Source organism: Bos mutus, chromosome 2, assembly GCF_027580195.1.
Source record: "Bos mutus isolate GX-2022 chromosome 2, NWIPB_WYAK_1.1, whole genome shotgun sequence".
NCBI classification, from domain to species: Eukaryota; Metazoa; Chordata; class Mammalia; order Artiodactyla; family Bovidae; genus Bos; species Bos mutus.
In genome coordinates, this window is record NC_091618.1 from 115,098,129 (window position 1) to 115,103,236 (window position 5,108).

General features: G+C 36.7%; 1 pseudogene; it reads left to right on the plus strand.

Annotated features, from left to right (window-relative positions):
• Positions 1-4,448: 4,448 nt before the first annotated feature.
• LOC102284117 (small ribosomal subunit protein uS12-like) lies at positions 4,449-4,885 on the plus strand (annotated as a pseudogene).
• The last annotated feature ends 223 nt before the right edge of the window (positions 4,886-5,108 follow it).

Consider the following 5,108-nt stretch of genomic DNA (forward strand, 5'->3'; position numbering starts at 1 on the left):
GAATATATGGATATATTTCACTCACTCTTTTTTTTTTTTTGGCACATAGATTAGTTCATCCTATACACTATTAAGCATATATCTTAAGAATGGCAGTCTTTTTAATAACTGTGTTATATTCAATTAAAAGGATGTAGCATTCTTCATCATCAATATTTAGGTTGCTTCTGATCTTTTAACAGTTACAAGCAATACAAAAAAGCCCATAATCGTTTATATGCGCCATTTCTTTCTATGTCATGTACATCTGTAAGAAAGAATATTTAGAAGTAGAACTGCTGGGCTAAAGGGTCTAGACAACTATACTTTCAATAGATATTGCCAAATTATCCTCCATCGAGGTTGTACTAAGTTACATTCCCACCAGAAATGTCTTTCTCCCCAACCCTGGCCAACACAGTGTGTGATAAAAATGGTATCTCATAACACTGTAAGTCAAATATACTTAAATTTTTTAAAATGGTTTCTCATTGTAATTTTGTAGTTTTCTAATTATGAGGGAGGTAAGGAAATGGCGACCCACTCCAGTGTTCTTGCCCGGAGAATCCCAGGGATGGGGAGCCTGGTGGGCTGCCGTCTATGGGGTCGCACAGAGTCGGACACGTCTGAAGCGACTTAGCAGCAGCAGCAGATTATCACTTTATGTATTTAAGAGCAACATTTACTTTCAAAACTCATTACATTAAGAGCAGTCAATATTTCTTTCCAAATATGACTAGATTTTTTACTTTTAATGAAGAAAAGACTCCTACTGAGTTGTAACTTTACAACAGCTACCATTAAAATAAATGAATAAATACATAGAAACAAATAAATAAACAAACACTAAAACACCTTAGAATTTAAAGGGGTTTCCCACCTTTTCTGGAAGAATTCAAAAGTATATCTTTGGATTGTAGCAAAAATGTGAAATTTCACTAAGATTATTGAATTGCTTTTGTAGCCGTGATATTATTCAGTAATAAAAAAGTCAACTTCTGAGACTTAGGAATTCCCTCTTCTAATGAAAGCTTGTCTTTAGGGAACTTCTAACATTATTATTGATGAGTGACATAAGTACAGTTTAAATTCAATGCAATATCATAAATAGCATTTTTACATTGTTGCTAATGTTGCAAAACAATGTAAATAAATATAATGGAATGTCAATAGTAACATTTTTCTCTATTCTATGTCATTTCACTGTTGGTATTAAACCACTATCTTTTTTAATTTTTAAAACTTTTCATTAGAATGTAGTTGATTTATAATGCTGTCTTAGTTTCTGTTATACAGCAAAGTGAATCAGTTATACATATATCCACTCTTTTTTAGATTCCTTTCCCATATAGGTTACTACAGAGTACTGAGTAGAGTTCCCTGTGCTATACAGTAGGTCCTTATTAGTTATCTATTTTATATATAGTAGTAAACCATTATCTTTCAATCATTGTAGAAGTTAATCTTTTTAAATAAAATCTAGCACTTAAAAGGTATAAAAATCTTAGAACTCTTCTAGTTTGAATTGATAGTATGGAAATCACTTAGTATCTTAGAGTTGTAGGTGCAAACTATACTTTTTCATATCTTTTTAAGGGAAGGGAAAATTTGTTTTCTTATTCTCTACTTTCGACCCACCCCATCATCCCCAGCCAGAGAAATAGTTCTCTCAAGCTACAGATAAGAGATGCCAGTTAATCAATCTGGCTGGTCACTGGAGTGAAATATGTCACTGCCAGATCCCCTGATACCTTGTATAGTGGCACAGACTCCTGGAATTGAAAGGGAGCCGGCTCAAGGAGTCATTTAATCCAGACCTCTCTCTTCCTGCAAGGCTCTGCCTGAAATGTCTAAGACAGATGGTTTGTCCTTAAAATTCACCAGGGACAGAGATTCTACAATATTACTCTGGAGCCTTTTCTAATGTTTAATCACTATTACTGTCAGGTCAGTTTAAGCTCTTTCCTGAAGTTTTTCCTCTGCAGACATGGAAAACAGTTGGTCAGCAACCTCTTTATAATCACCTTTCCAATACGCAAAGACAGTTATCAAGGTGCCCTTCAGCCTTGTTTTTTCAAGTTTACACGATATATCTGCCATCCATTTTTAATATATCAGTATGTGTATCTCCATATCACTATTTTATCTCATTAAACATTTCGATTACTTTTCCTTAAACTCTTTTCATTTCTTTTATATCACTCTGAATTTAGTTTTATAGAAGATTCTATAATTATAATGTAGTTTTAAAATTTTTAATAATTATAGGACAAGGTAACTATGCTTTTGATTATTCACTAAATAAATACTTATTGAGTATTTTATGACAGCAAGAAAAAGAGAGATAAAGCTCTTGCTCTCATATAATATATATTAACAGAAGAAACCAAGAATAAGCAATTAAAATGAATCTATAATATAATGTTACTATAAGAATAAAGCATCTTGTATTAATTAGAAAATAGCTAGGCTGCTGTGATGAGTTGTTGTTGTTGTTGTTGTTTAGTCACCAAGTCCTGTCTGATGCTTTCGTGACGCCATGGACTATAGCCCGCCAGGCTCCTCTGTCCGTGTGACTTCGCAAGCATGCTAGAGTAGGTTGCCATTTCCTTTTCTAGGGGATCTTCCCAACCCAGGGATTGAACACGCAACTCCTGCATTGGCAGATTCTTTACCACTGAGCCACCAGAGAAGCCCTCGCAGTGATAAAGACCCAACAATAATTCAGTGGTTTGAAGAAGAGGTTTGTTTCTCCCCTAACAGTCCACCCTGACTGCTCTGGATCATTAAGAAGTCTTCCAGGGACTCCAGCCCTTCCATCATATTGCATCACCAAACCTTAGGTCATTGTCATTATTCTTATAGTATAAGCTGGATCACCCAGAGTTGCAGCCAGCAGAGAGGAGAAAGATAGTATGGGTGAAGCTATCCTAGGCCCAGAAGTGGCACATATCACTTGCACTCTGTTCCATTGAAGAGAACACAGTTACAGGGCCATGCTTGGCAAGGGAGACCCGCTAACTATGTGCTCATGAAGTAAAGGAGAATGGGTTTGGGGGGAGTGCCCAGACAGGGTGTTGCAAGCACTGCCGATGTTTCTCCCCAATAGCCTCAGATCCTGTTTTACCTGTTTATGTTTTTCTGCTTTCAAACTCGAACACTGGACTGTTTTTCAGAAGATGTCCTAGGAACACTGGAAAGTCTTAGGAATTTACTTCCCCCCTACTCTACCTCACCCAGGGGGCACTGATGTGTGCCACAGTATGAAAGACCAGCCCCCTTACCCTCTGCTATTAGGACAATCCTGAGGTTTAACTTACATTCCAGATTCCCCTGCAAATCACAGGCTGAACCTACTCTCTATCGGAGTTGGCCTGAGATTCATCCTTGCTTGTATGTCTTCTCTTTCCTGTCCTGCTTTCCACATCCCCTTCTTGGTTTCCCCCAGGAGTATTTTCTTAATGAATCACTTGCACATGAATCCTCATCTGATGGTCTGCTTCTAGGAAGCCTGATCTAAGACACTAGGTAAAGGGCTAAAGGTACTGGGTCATTTTCAGTGGCTTCCCATATAAGACCAACACATGTATACCTGTGGTGGATTCATTTTGATATTTGGCAAAACTAATACAATTATGTAAAGTTTAAAAATAAAATAAAATTTAAAAAAAAGGAGTATCTGGAAAAGTAGGGAATGACTTAACTCGCAGCTACCACTATTACTATGGGAAAAAAGAAAAACTAAAATGTGTATCTCTGTTGCTAGGGGCACATTCATATATATAAATTTAGCTTTTGTGATGTGGATATCTACAATCTGTTCAAAAAGTGAATGAATCTGTATCTTGTGTATTATCAAATTGAACTTCATAAAAGCAATCTTCTAAGTGGATCTTCGAAGATAAAGGGAATAAAATTACTAGAATGGACAACAGAAGTGCTCAGTGACACTTCAGCACTGGGTAACCCTCAGATACTTAAGAGTCTTTCCAAATACAGAATGTCATGGATTCTAAAGCACTGACTTCTTTTGGGGGGCCAAATATATTGCCTGTCATTGTTTTGAATAAGGGTAATGATTGCTGAACTATATGGAAAAGGGGGTGGGGGGTGTTGGGTGTGAGGAGGAAGAAGGACTGCAGAAGAAGCAACTGGCAAAAGATTAGCTGATTTAGTTTTGACTTTACTAATTGTTACCATCTATGATTCTCTTCTATGATCCTAATTAATAAATTAACACAGAAGTTTATGTTACACAGTAGTTTTATAATAATACTAAAATATGTAAATATTAGACTTGTGTATTGCAGAATTAATAGGTTTTGTATGAGTAATTAACCCAGCAAGATAAAATTTTTAAAAATAGATTTCTAAGTTAAAGCATCACCTTTGATAAATACAAAAATCAGGAAATACAGATGTTACTTAAAGTAAAATTCTCTTTCGCTCAGGCCCATGGCGCCAGCAGGATGGGCAAGTGTCGCGGTCTTCCTACTGCCGGGAAGCTCCGTAGCCACCGACAAGACCAGAAATGGCATGATACACAGTACAAGAAAGCCCACTTGGGCATTGCCCTGAAGGCCAACACTTTGGGCGGCATTTCTCACACCAAGGGAAGTGTGCTGGAAAAAGTAGGAGTTGAAGCCAAACAGCCAAATTCTGCCATCAGGAAGTGTGTCAGGGTTCAGCGAATCAAGAATGGCAAAAAATCACTGCTTTTGTACCCAATGATGGTTGCTTGAATTTTATTGAGGAAAATGATGAAGTTCTGGTTGCTGGATTTGGTCACAAAGGTCATGCTGTTGGTGACATTCCTGGAGTCTGCTTTAAGTAGCCAATTGTCAAAGTAGCCAATATCTCTCTTTTGGTTTTATACAAAGGCAAGAAGGAAAGACCAAGATCATAAATTTTGATGATGAAAGCACAATAGTAATAAATTTTCATATACCAAAAAAAGTAAAATTCTACAAGTTCTACCCTGTCAGAGCCCTGCAGACTCTTCTAAGACTCTGTGTTTTACTCATAGTTAAAATTGTATATCTATTATTGTGCTTATTTGATTAATATCTATCTCCACATTAAACTATAGATCCGCGAGGGCTACTTTTGATCATTGTTGTATCTCTAGC